Below are 14743 nucleotides of genomic sequence, written 5' to 3' on the forward strand. Positions count from 1 at the left end.
AAACAAACGATACTAGCGACTTCTACCACATTCTAGTACAGCAAAGAACGCATGGGCGGGGGAGGGGCTCCGCCCCTCCCCCTGCACCCCTCCCCGTAATTTTTCCCAACCTAACCTAACCCAAACATTTTAAAGTCACTATTTGGTTAATTATGGTAAATATGGTAAAAACATTGGAAACGTACAGCGTGGAAAGTTGCAAACCCATGTGGTGCAGTGAATGCTTTGCGCGCGCGCGCGCACGTACGTACGCACACACACACACACACACACACACACACACACACACACACACACACACACACACACACACACACACACACGCGCGCGCGCGCGCGCACACACACACACACACACACACACACACACACACACACACACACATACACACGCGCGCGCGCGCGGGGGGGGGTGTAAGGGGGGGCCTTCGGCCCCTCTCTCGCACCCACCCCGTCCAAGTCGTTAACCTATGTGGACTTTGCTTGCAATGTATATGGGCAATCCATATGGGCAATCCATGTACATTGCAAGCAAAGTAAAATCCACATAGGTTAACGACTTGGACGGAGTGGGTGCGGGAGGGGGGCCGAGGGCCCCTCTTGCACCTCCCTTGTGTGTGTGTGTGTGTGTGTGTGCGCGCGCGCGCCCGCGCGCGCGCAAAGCATTCACTGCACCACATGGGTTTGCGACTTTTTACGCTAAATGAGATAACCAGTCAATCCTAGGAACGCCCGCGCCACGGGATTTGACCATAACATATATATGGTATTTATTAAACTTTTGTTTTAATAATTTATTGTGTATAACTCAAAAATTAAGACTGAGCGGCGGTAACATGTATAGGGAAAAGTTGTTCAGAATGATGGCCTTGACAACATATTTAAAGGTCATCAAAATCGGTGAGGAATTGCTAATGTAAATAATTACCAAATTATTTTGAAAAAATGGCCAAAAAAATTAGTAGGTTACATATTTTTCGGGCTCCCCCGATTGATTATCGTTGTCAGAGTTACAACAAAGCTGTTTACCAAGAAAGTTATGAAAAAATATCAAAATTCGGAAAAGTACCAATTGTAAATTATTACCAAAAATTTTTACATATTTAGTAAAACAGAAATTTAAAAACATGTTTGACGTCAATTTGACCCCCGCCGAGTTATTTTGGGTCATAACAGCCAAAATAATAGGTTTAGGTAAGAAATGTATATAACCTTTTTTGTAGAGCCTTGTATATAACTTTTTTATGAGCTTTATTTTTTGTTTCAAACTTTTTTTTTTTAAATCAATATTTTTGGAGATATTTAGTAAAAACTGTAAAAACTTTGAAGGGAGCTGGGGGGCAAACGAGGCTTTGTCGCCAAAAATTCTTTCAGGGACTTTCTTCTCTAATCAAAGGTAAGCTTTGGTTGAAATTTCAGCGCGATCGGAGGTTTGCGCTTTTCGGAACTCTACCCAAAGTTAACTCTGCGGGCATAATCCGTAGGCAATAAATTTTGAATTCTTGTAAAGTGATAGGCATGTAATCTATTTTCCTTTAGGTTGCGTTATACTGTCGTCGTAGAGATTTCTAATCTTTGGCTTATGGTTTGTATACTTGTTTGAGAATCTTCGTCTATCACAGTTAAAACGGCTTCTTCCATTTCATCAGTGCTGTTCGCGATCGAGTGAGAAGATTGTCGCGAACCTCGAATAATCAGTGAGAACCGCAGGATCTCGCTGAGAAGGCTCAGGGACTTATAGAGTGGAGAGGAGAAAGAGAGACAGAGAATATGATCGCGTCGAACGCGGCGAGAGAGAGAGAGAGAGAGGGGGGGGGGAGAGGGAGAGGGGGAGAGAGAGAGAGAGAGAGAGAGAGGGGAGGGCGAGGAAGCGTGAGTGAAGAAGCGAGCGGGTGGAGAAAATGTGATCAGGGGCTCGATTCTTGAATTCATTTGCAAGAGAAACGTATTCGCAAAATCTGTTCTTACAGAAAGGTTGAAAATTGATTGGCTATCGTATGGCTTTTAACCAATAAACTTGCAACTTTTCTGTTAGAGCGGGTATTTGCGCATACGTTTTCTTGCAAATAAATTCAAAAATCGAGCTCCAGGACAGCGTGAGATCTTGAATGCTAGAGTCTTAAGATTAACTTGTAACTGTATTAAGATTAACTTGAATGAAGTCCAAAATCAGTTTCGTTTATTTATCACAGTTTTCTTCAGACACCGTCACTTAACAGCGCGGATGACAAACGCCTCGATCGCAAGCTCGAGATAGTTGAGCGGCGTAATTCTTCGCTTTTCCGCATCCATACACGAATTACAGCTTAGTGTCGGACTTCCCGCTACTCTTTCTCAAAATCGCTTTTGATTCGCGTGATATGATGCTCGCGTGACAGTTCTCGCTCTTCTGACTTGGATGCCGCTCCCGGCGCGATCAACCAACGGCTCCAAGGTCCCGGGAGATGCGTAGCGCAGAATGTGACTTCTGCGCAAGGCATCATGCCCAAAAGTCGGGTTCACATCATGATTTGCACGAGCAAACCACGAGGAAAACATCACACCGAGAACGGTTTACAATACAAAACTGAAAATTTGAGCGATTCTTAACAAGTGTTAAGAATCGCTCAAATTTTCAGTGTCAAAACATATCGTTCGCGATCACCAATCTCCTTTCTTACTGATATTACATTTCCTTTATTTCGTACTCTATTTATTAAACGTAGAAGTACATTGTGATCGGGAGACTTACGCTCAGGGAAATATTTAGCGTACTCTTGAGCAGCGAGAACCGAGCTCTGATTATATGCATCATAAATGAGAAGCAATATTCGCTTGCTGTATATTCCATTTTGTTTATTTTTACTATTACTACTGTTTGGGGTTATGTAATAACTAATTGTCCTGTTTTTTATCGGCTTGAAAAAAAAAAATTGTTTGTCGCGAACAATATATTCGTAATAATAAAATGGAAGATGCAGTGAATAGACGAAGGCTCTTGTATAAGTATACGAAATAGAAGTCAATTTTTGTACGTGGTTATTAAAATACGAACAAGAACTGGATTTATGCAAACAATATTATTTGTTTATTACTGACAGCAGTGCTTAATGGCGCTACATTATAATAATTTCTTAAATAACAATTTACAAAATCTTCTAGAAAACGTACGTTTAAATATACGACAAAAATTTATATTTTAACAAGATGAAGCTTCAGTTCACAATTCCGCACTTGTTTGGCGAACGTTAAATGGAAAATTTCCAGAAAAATGGATTAAACGCAATGGTCATAATGAATTAGATCACTTGATTTAACACCTTTAAATTTTTTTCGTACTTGTCATAAATGTCTTTCTTTATGTCTTTCTTATTATTATGTTAATTTTATTAAATTACATGTTTATTTGTGTAAATAAATTATTTTGAATATCAGTAAAGTTTAACAACGTTCAAAAAATATGTGTGAGATCATTAAAACATTTCTTTAATCTTCACGAATTTTAAAGCAGTACGCCTGTTTATTTCATATGATTTTCTTCTATTTTTACAGTAATTTCTTCCTTTTTTTCTCTGAATTCTCATATAATTTTTGAATAAGAAAAAATTTTGATGCAGTTTAATTAATTTATAGTAAAATTCAATAAGTAATTGGTATAGATGTTATTTTATCGACAAATTCAATCTCAATCATAAAAATGTTTTTATCTTTACTGTCGTAGAGATTTATCATATGAACCAAATAAATGTAGGGACAATTAACCTTCTGGAAAAAGATTATTAATTACGCGAAAAAACCGTAAAACTGATTGTGTACAATATCGGATTTAAATATATTTTTTAATTTTTAATAGTTTTTCGCAAGTTTAATAAAATTTTTTTTATAAGAAAAGAAATATTGATAAAAACATTTGAAAGCACCTTTATCATTATCATCCCTGAGCGCGTGAAATTCTAGCCCTCTTATTCGTGATCTTTAAACTCTTTATTTAAAAATTATTATAACTTTGACACTTTTGTATTAGAATTTTTTTCTCAAAATATTACAAAGAATTTGTTAATAAAAAATCTTGCACCAGTTTAAGAACACCCTGTATATTATAACCACCTAATTTTGGGACATTAACTTTTTAAGGACCAAATGGACACTTTTTCTATGCATTTTTTATTGCCATAATTTCTTATGTTAAAGCGGAAAAAAATTATATGAACATTATTCCTTATGTTTTCGGGGTCGCTTTTTCAGGTGCAGTCGTCAGATTTTCGAAAATTCTATTTGTTCAAGAGTTACAACTCGATTTTCAACGAAAAATCGAAATTTTCACAAATTGTTTTTTATAAATTTATAATTTGGTATTATTTATGATTTTTGAAAATTACCGAAACATGGATATATCGCGTCGTATATGTCTGAGCTTTTGAAAGGCATGCAGCATTTTTTTAAAATTAAGACAGAAACAAAATGGATGCAAATAAGTGGACATCGAATATCTCTATTTCTGCTGAATTTTAATGTAATTACACAGGCACACACAAAAAAAGTGATTGATCCGGCGGACGAGACTAGTCAATTCTTATGTATTTCGACCCGCTGAATCCGAATCCAAGGTCAGAATTGCAAAGTTAGCTCGCATTTCCTAATCTCAAAAAAATTTTTTTTTTAATGTTGGTCCGGCGAATCAAACTAGTCTATCCTTATGTATTTTGACCCGCTGAATCCAAATCCAAAGTCAAAATTGTTGAATTCGCTCATTTTTTTAACCTAAAAAAAATTTTTTTAAATCTTGGTCCGGTGGACCAGACTAGTTTATTTTTATGTATTTTGACCCGCTGAATCCAAATCCAAGGTCAAAATTGCTGAATTGCTCATTTTTTCCTAACCTTAAAAAAACACTTGTAAAAGCAGTTTGGGTCACAACTGTATAATCCGGAGCGTGCAGGCTTGCGTAATCACATTACCCGGGAAAAATTTAATACGTATGACAAGTTTGAGCTTCTGTGAATGAATAGCGTAGAAAACTCCCTTTTTCTATTATATCTAACTCTTTTATTCTTGAAGGTTCTGTGCAATGGCTTTCTCTTACATTTTTTCCCTTTCACAGAGACATTACATTTGAGCGTCCAGCAGAAATTAGCCATCATATTCACATCCCACTTGCCTTGATATCGATACTCCATCTCCTTGATGTCTTGATGAAATCTTTCTCCCTGTTCTTCATTATAACCATCTAGATTTTCTGGGAAGTATTCGATATGAGAATCTAAGAAATGCAACTTAAGATTCATTAGGCAATCTAGTTTTCTATAGTTCTCCATTATTTCCGCCATCCTTTCTCTGTAATCTTGACTTTTGTGGTTTTCTAGAAAATTTTCTGTGACATTTTTGAAACTCAGCCATGCTGCTCTCTCGTCTTTATTCATTTTGGTGACAAACTTGTCGTCTCTCAATATTTTACGTATTTGAGGTCCATCGATAATTCCTTCCCGCAATTTTGCATCAGAGATGTTGGAAAATTTTTCTTGTAAATACTGGTAGCATTCACCATTTTTATTCAGAGCTTTTACTCATTGTTTCATGAGTCCTAATTTGATATGAAGAGGTGGAAGAACTTTTGAAGGCTCAACTAACGGTTCATTTATGATATTTTTAGATTTAGGTTGCAGAGACGTCCTTGTCGGCCATTCTTTTCTTATGTAATAGTTCGTTCGATCTCTACTATTCCATTTACATAGAAAGCATGGATTTTTTGTGTAACTTGATTGTTGATCCAATAATAAGGTGAGAATTTTTAGATCCTCACAAATTTGCCACCTATGTTCTGTGTATTTAATTTTTTTAAGAATTGTTTTCAGGTTTGTGTACTCTTCTTTTATCACTACCGAGTGCGCGACAGGACTGGAGGCATATACATTAGTATTGTGCAGCAACACTGCTTTCAAGCTTTTCTTAGAAGAATCGATGAATAATCTCCATTCATCAGACTTGTAACATCCAAGTTACAGTTTGTTCATTAATCCAAACTTTCGAGAATAAATGAGTTGTATATAATACAAAAAGGGAGTGAATTTTCTACGCTATTTACTCACAGAAACTTAGACTTGTCATACGTTTTGAATTTTCCTCGTAATGTGGTTACGCAAACCTGCACACTGGATTATACATTTGTGACCTAAATTGCTTTTACAAAGTGTTTTTTAAATGGGGCAAGTCATGTAACGCGCTGAAAATTGAGTGATTTTTTGGAATTTTGTTTGAGGAAATTATACAACCAATTTTTTTGAAATTTTCAGGGTATGTTATTGTAATATTGAACTACTAAAAAAATATTTTTTGACAGAAAAATAATATGTATTTTATAAATAATAATAATATAAATGTAATGCGTCGACGTTGAAGTCATTTATCGGCGTGCAATGTAGCGCTGCTTGTATTCATCTGAAACAAAAAAACCAAATAGATGTCTTTTTTGTACGGTTTGCGTTATTGATTGAACTTATTGTTAAAGAAAATAATGCAAAATTGTAAAAATGGCGACACGTACAAAAAAAAGTATTGATTTTTACGAAAAATGTTTGTGTTAATTGTGTATTATGCAATAAAAATAATTTATTTAAACAATACAATTACAAATAAAGGTTCAATTTATGAGGAAAGTATTTATCTAAATGTATGCACAAGGAGAACTCAATCGGATGAATAGTTTTTGAGTTATCTTGCACGCCAATTTTAAAAAAGTAGTTTGGAGAAAAACGCGTTTAAAGTTCGAGTAACGAAATCGTGAAAAAATTGTAATTTATTTTAACTTACCGCAGTTTTTTGCTAATCTGCGATTCCAGGGTCATAGAGCAGATCTTCCTGTTTTTCGAACATTATTCTAATACAGCCAAGTTAACATTTATTACAGAGGGATCGAAAGACTGAGTTTCTGACTCGTCTACATGAGTGCTCCGCCCAATTCGACCGTTCACTTTTCGACGAAAATAACATAGAAGGAACTCTCAAATTGGTTTCTACTATTTTTTTTCATATTCTACAGAAAATTTTTTATAAATTTAAGCAAGAAAAAGAAATTGCTAAAAAATTTTGATTTACATGACTTGTCCCCCTTAAGGTTAGGAAAAAAATGAGTCAATTCTGCAATTCTGACCTTGGATTCGGATTCAGCGGGTCGAAATACATAAGGATTGACTAGTCGAGTCCGCCGGACCAACTATTTTTTTTGTTTACCTGTGTTATTAATGAAAAATATAGAACTTTGCAGATTTCTTGAATCAAAATCTTTTTTTTTTTTTAGGAAAAAAATGGCTGATCTAAAATGACGACTCAAAAGTCATATTATGGTGATAAAAAACCAATACTTGTATAAAAAACCTGACTAATACTGTTAAACCCAATTGGAAAATAGTTGCTTTTCACAACTGCAAGTGTATGTATTAATGCAAGTTTGTGTCTATGTGTATGTACGGGTGTGCGTACAGATACGTTTGCGTTTGCAGTTGCACTCAGGGATACATGTATTTTTTTACGTTTCTTAGCCGTCTACAATCATAGCTTTGTCCAAATCTTGCCACGAGGAGGTGAACGTGAATTAGATTCGCTTTTGTTTTTGGTTTTAATTCTTTATTTCTTATTTTTAATTTTTGTTTTTTAATTTTTTTTATTTATTGAATATTTATCTTTTTTTTATATATTTGTATATTTTATTTTTTTCTTTATTTCAAGTTATGCAAATTATCAAAACAAGTTTTGCAAAAATATTTAGTGCATTTATCGCTGCATTTATAGTATGACTGAATTTGAATTTGATTCAAACTTTGTATTCAGTCACTTTGTATTCAAACAATATTTTTTCTTATTAACTTTACTTAATTTGTAACATTATTTTTTTAAATCTTTTTCAGATAATAATTAGTTATATTTATAGCAAAGTTCTTTGCAGTAAGTTTTTTCACAAACTGCGTATTTAATAAATAAAAAGTACAAAAAGATTGAAAACAAAAAATAAAAAAATAAAAGGACAAAGACACAAGTTAATCTTATTCACGTTCATTTTCTCGTAGTAAAATTTGGACAACGGCTATGATTGTAGACAGCTAAAAAACGTAAAAAAATGTATTCGGACGGATTGCCAGATGTCACGTATTGGAAGGGTGATCCAAAATTTTCCAATACGTGACATCCTGCAATCCGTTCGTCGAAACGCTTTGACTTATAAGACTATACATGGAAATTTTTTTTTACGTATCAGGAACTTTAAACATTCGCAAAAAGAAGATAAAATTGTTCAGAATTATTCAATCTCGAATTTCGAGAAAAAGTTAACACCTCATTTGTAAATTTTAATTCCCGGCCTTTAATGAGCGGAACTTCTTATATTATAAAGAATTAAAATTATAAAGAACTCCTAATCTCTTTAATATTAAATGGGAACTCTCATAAGAACTATGGAATTTTGATGTTGGGGTGTTAACACACCCTATAATTGCAAACGTACACGCATTTGTACATACACGCGCACGTATACACAGACACATACTTGCATAGATATATACATATGCATTTGTGAAAAGCAACTACTTTTCAATTGGGTTTAACAGTATTAGTCAGATTTTTAAGCAAATATTGGTTTTTTATCACTATAATACGACTTTTGAGCTGCCATTTTGGATCAGCCATTTTTTTCTGAAAAAAATAATTTTGATTCAAGAAATCTGCAAAGTTCTATATTTTTTACTTATAACTGCATTAAAATTCAGCAAAAATAGAGAAATTTGAAAAATGTCCATCTATTTGCCTGCATTTTGTTTTCACCATCTTAATTTAAAAAAAATCCTCCATGCATTTTAAAAGCTTTATTAGACATATAGAACGCGACATATCTACGTTTTGGTGATTTTTCAAAACCTATGTGATTTCCAAAACATAAATGCTAGTAAATTAAAGATTTATAAAAAACAATTTGTGAAGATGTTAATTTTTTGTTGAAAATTAATTTTTTGTTAAAAATTAATTTTTTGTTGAAATTGAGCTGTAACTTTTAAACAAATAAAATTTTCGAAATTCTGACTGCATCTGAAAGAGCAACCCCGAAAATGTAAGGAATGACATTCATACAATTTTTTTTCTACTTTAACATAAGAAATTATGGCAATAAAAATTGCGTAGAAAAAGCGTCTATTTGGTCCTTATGGTTAAAAAATCGAGATAAAACTAAAAATAAAAACTTTTATTTATTAAAACTAAACAAAATGCAAATTAAGAATTATTTAATGCAAATAATGTAGAAATAAGTTTCATTATTATAATGGACACTTATTTCTATATTACTTGCTTGGTTACTTCAACATTATATGAAATTGACGTTAGGTTTTCTACACTTTAACAAGCTGAATTTCTTGTAGTACACTTTACTAGGTGTGGAAATGTTAAATATAAAATATTGGCACTGAATTTTAAGGATTTTGTTTTCTACTTAAATTATTTTTTAACTTACACAGGGCATTTTCTAACAAATGACACAGAGAACACAGTGTAATACAGTGAATTATTTCATCCTTGTTGTTTGTCAGTGTTAAACAAGGATGAATTAATCCACTGTGTTACATTGGATGTGTTTTAAAATTGCTGTTAGTACTGAAAATCTGTAGTTTTTGTCACGTACATTACCCAGATAGCACAGTTTATTCTTAAAGATTTCATAATGTATTCTTCCTTTCTGAACTGTAATTCCTTAGAAGTTCACAGAAGAATTTAAGGGGTAACATAACTCTTGGAACCTTAAAATGATTACCTAAATTCGGAATTTTTTTGTGGGCAAATGAATAGCTTTATTGAAAAAACAAATATAAGCCATTTTATTATAAACATATTAAATTATTTGAAAAATGTTTATTTATTTATAATTCTTTAAAATGGCAGCATACTGGCACACTTTTGCAAACGCACTTTTTTTGAAGACATTATTTTCCTGCAAAATTTCTCTAAGATAGTTACACCTTAGGACAAAAATGAAAAAACTCTTATTTTCTACATTAATTGAAGTTACAAAGTACGTAGCTGTTTTAAAAAATATTTATTTTTTTTAATGGCAACTATTTTTAGGAAAATGTACATTTTTATGGTTGAAAATTAGATAAACAAATTGTTATTGCAAAAAGAGTTTTTAATATTTTACAAAAATTCTATGTACTTTGTTGTGTGATGAATAGAAGATCATGTTAAAATTTTAAGTCAATTACATAAAAATTGTAAGAATAGCGTTGCACGCAAATTAGAAAATGCACAGCAAGCAAAAAATTATTGCTGCAACGTTATTATAATGTTATTCACTAACATAGTAACGTTTCCAAATATGTAGTTTTTAACGTTGTATACAACATTATTATGAACAAACTTTGGCTTTAATTTGGAGGTTTCGGTAATGTTGAAATAACATTTGCAATGTTGTTGTAAATAATATTGCATTCATATTTTGTTAACATTGCGAAAATGTTAAAATAACATTGTGAAAATGTTGAAATAACATAATTATAATGTAAGAAAAAAATAACGTTGTTTCTCAACAAGCACGGTTTCCCACACCATAGTCGCATCTGACATTACTTAACTTTAGAAAAACGGTTACCTATCCAACTGTAAATCACCGTCGACGTTGCTTAACTTCGAAGATCGTACTTAACACTTTGTGATGATCCATGAACACTTGATGCTCATGAATACATATTTGTTATAGATCAGTTCAATATATGTCAGAAAGATGAAACGTGTAGTTGAATGATATTTTTATAAATAAATATAAATTTATAGTTTTTATACTGATTTTTATATATGCGGAATAACTTAATAAAAATATTTGTTTTTGCTCTATTTTTTTATAAAGCTAAAATTATATAATCATAAAATATTAATAAAAAATAGTGGCTTAAATGATTATTTTTTTGAAAATTTTTACAAAAAAAATTTTTATTAAACAATAAATTAATGTAATTTTAGTACATTAAATACAATTATTTATAAATAATTTTAGTATTATATGAGTAAGTAAATATTTTAACTAATAAAATTTTAAATCTTTAGAATTTTTTAACTTTTAATTTTTTGTATCATTTTTTTTATAAAATTGTATTTAAAAAATGCTATTTGCAACATTTTTTTTTTTTTTTTTTAAGAGAATTGTAATTTGTGATTTTTTTTTGAAATTTATTTTAAAATATTTATATTTATATAAATCATTAAAAGTTACTATAAATTTTTATTTTTAATAAATATTTTTACATATTTATAGAAATTGTTTCCGCCAACATGTTATTATAACATTAAATCCATAACAAAATTAGTGTAACATTAATAATTATATAAACATTGCAACACAAAACATGACAAACACATGATTAGCAGACGGTAATATAACAGATGAATATAATTAAATGTAGCAAAATATAAAAATTTAATAATTTATATGATAACATATAATTTGTATTATAAATGCATGAAAAATATTTCAATTTATGTTTGTAAAATTATTAATTATTTAGATTTTATATATTAAATAATTAATTTTTTAAGAATATTTATAAAATTATGTTATAATGTTTAATAATGTTTAAAGCACATATGTAACTCGTGTTTTTAAAATATTAGCCAGGAACATTTTTAAGTATTGCTTCTAAGGATTTCCGGATACATGCCGCGTCCTGGTACAGCGTTGCACCAACTTTTCGCAAACGTTGCAGTTTGTATCATTAGGGCTAGGAGCTCCGATACTGAGCTCTCTTGGATTGTAACCATTTTTATATACCCCTTGTCCTGATGGTAGGGATGGGGGTGATGGAAAGGGGCGGAGTTGTTGCCAATTAATATATGCTGCTTGGAAATGTTTTTCATTGATCAATTAGATTGATCAATTAAAAACATTTCTGAACAACACATATTAATTGGCAAATAATAAGCCAATATTGTATTTAGATAGGCCAACAGTTGACCAATAGTAGGCCAATGAACTGTGCTATTGTTGGACGAACAACTCCGCCTCCTCCTCTTACCCCCATTCCTACCACCAGGACAAAGGGTATATAAGGACGGTTACAAGAGAACTCAGTATCGGAGCTCCTAGCCCTGATGGTGCAAACTGCAACGTTTGCGAAACGTCGGCGCAATGCTGTACCAGGACGCGGCATGTATTCGGAAGCCCTTTCTATAGAAAGCAACGTCAATGGCCGTAAAAGCTTTAAGTCTATTTTTAAGTATTTAAAAAATATTTATTAAACGTTATGTCATAACGTTTAATAACATTTAATAAACATATTGTTTCGTGCGAGCTCCGTTGTGAACGAGCTTTATTTCAGAAGATATCAATATATCGATCGCCGTTGTTAGCTGACGGTCGTGGTCGTTGCCATGTAATGAAGTTGTTGTTATTTGTTTCTTGAGCTGTCAAGTTGAGAGTTCGTGTATCTGAGAGTTTCTAATAAATTCTGTTTTTTCTAACTTGGATAGAAAATTGGCTAGAACTATTATCATGTTTGTTAGCGATTGTGCTTTGTTCATCTGAATTGCATTATGTTGATTATTGATGAGAGACTTGTTGAGTTTCCCGCCAGAGTATCTGCTTTGTAGGTCCGCGGGGGTTTCCTGATTGTCTTCGCCTGGGAACTCAGTTCGACTTAAGAAGAAATAACTAACTAAGGGCACAGCGTACCCCCACAACTGCTGCCCAATAAGCGTTTTGAAGCCGTGATACTTAGTCTCGGAAGAGACAGTAATCCATAGGGTAAAGGAAGAAGAAGAAATTTTGTTTCTTAAAAGAAACGTTCTGTCTTATTTCGCGCGCGGCTGTGTGCTCGAAAGTGCGCAAGCATGTGTAGTGCTAGTGTGTGCGAGTGCGTGTCGTGGAAAGCACTACAATATTAATAAATGTTTTTAAAATATATATGTTAATAATATTAAGACAGGAATATTATTAAGTAATATTTTTTTAATGTTTATGGAACATTAAGTTATAATATTAAGAAAATTTCTATTGATGTTAAGAAAATTTCTTTAAAATTAACTTAAAATTAACATTTCAAAAATGTCGATTAATGTTTCTTGCTTACTGGGCGTGCATTTGTGGAAGCGTGCCTGTATACCGCTAATTTAAACAATTATAAATAAATAATTTTTTTTTAATAATTTAATATGTATATAATAATAAGGTTTATACGAGGGTAACCCCAGAAGTATCCGACTTAACAAAGAAAACAAAAAATTTTGAAAAAATCTTTATTTTTCAACATAGTCTCTTTTTAGCTTGATACACTTTTCCCAACGATGTTCAGTAGCTTCGATACCCTGTTTATAGTAAGAACCGTCGAACTCTTCAAAATATAGCCACCAACCGCAGATTTCACCTTTTTATTGTTGACAAATCTTTTACTATTCAGCCATTTTTTTAAGTTTGGAAAGAGAAAATAATCCGAGGGGGCTAAATTTGGCGAATAGGGTGCGTGAGGAAGCAATTCGGACTTTAACTCATTGATTTTGGCGACCGCGATGTGAGCAAACGCGGCACCCATCTTGCGCACAGCTTTCTCATCTCCAAATTTTCAGTCAATATACGATGTATAGCACTTTTTGAAGTGCCTACGATGTCTGTTAGCTCACGCATTTTTAATCGACGGTCAACCAATACCATTTTATGGATTTTCTTCACCATTTTTGGCATGGTCATCTCATTTGGTCGACCACTGCGATGTTCGTCTTGGCAGCTCGTACGGCCTCTTTTAAACTTTGCCACCCAATATTTTACTGTTGTAAACTCCCCCAGAGTAGAATCTAGCTCGGCTTTGATATTGGTTGGACTGAGACCTTTCAAATGAAAGTATTGTATCACATAACGATGACTAATTTTTGCTATGTTTCCAAATTCACTGAGAGAGTTCACTATTGATGGCTGCCAACCAAATACTAAATAACGTAACGTCTTCAAACTTTACACTTAAGCTTTATAAGGTTAGTACTTTCTACCATAGTAATTTTTTTTAAACAACAATCGCCATTTATACGCCAGGTCGGATACTTCTGGGACTATACCCTCGTATTTGTTTTTTTAATGAAGTTATTTATTTGTCCAGAAAAAATTCCCGAACTTAGATAATTATTTTAGGGCCTGAAGGATGGTGTTACTCCTTATGAATGACGTAGGAAGTTACATGCAAATTCTATTATTGGAATTCCTTAGAACTTCTCAAAGTATTTATACAGAATTACTTGTTTTATTAACAATGTACATTCACAGAAAAGGTTTCTAGATATAATGCTGTTACTCTTCGATCTATGATAAAATAGAATCGATATGGTATAGCGCCAATCATATTTATTATCAAAGAAGGAATACTTTATTCTTAAATGAAGTTTTTTAATCTAGAATAAAACGATTTTTGATGCTATCTTATTTCTTAGAATAATTTATTAGTAAATTTGTGACAATCTTATATTTTAGATTTAAGAATAACAGACCTATCTGAAGATCTTAATTTGAAAATCTGATCTTATAAGGAGACACCAGAGTGTAATAATAATTGATTTGGATGAAACTTATTCTATCGATATATTATTATGTCAAGTATTACTGTAGTAAAAGGATATAATCGGCAATACTCAACTGTTTGCGAGAAAATCGCGAGTAAAAATTACGAGCGCCATATTAATCCAAAGAAGAGAACTTTTCAGCAAGAAGCGCGTAGCACAGCGGTAGCGTGGCAGACTCGTAATTTTGACATTGCGGG

General features: G+C 32.4%; 1 protein-coding gene across 5 annotated transcripts in view; it reads left to right on the forward strand.

Annotated features, from left to right (window-relative positions):
* The window catches only part of LOC105837615 (ADP-ribosylation factor-binding protein GGA3), a 133562-nt gene that overhangs the window by 42343 nt on the left and 76476 nt on the right, over nt 1-14743 (forward strand). The window contains exon 2 of one of the 5 annotated variants that reach the window (XM_036285674.1): nt 12594-12747. The exons of the other annotated variants lie outside the window; for them this stretch is intronic. The gene's annotated coding sequence lies outside the window, so the exon portion shown is untranslated. The remainder of the gene's footprint in view (nt 1-12593; nt 12748-14743) is intronic. 5 annotated transcript variants of the gene reach the window in all.

Source organism: Monomorium pharaonis, chromosome 4 (assembly GCF_013373865.1).
Source record: "Monomorium pharaonis isolate MP-MQ-018 chromosome 4, ASM1337386v2, whole genome shotgun sequence".
In the NCBI taxonomy this organism is placed as follows: Eukaryota; Metazoa; Arthropoda; class Insecta; order Hymenoptera; family Formicidae; genus Monomorium; species Monomorium pharaonis.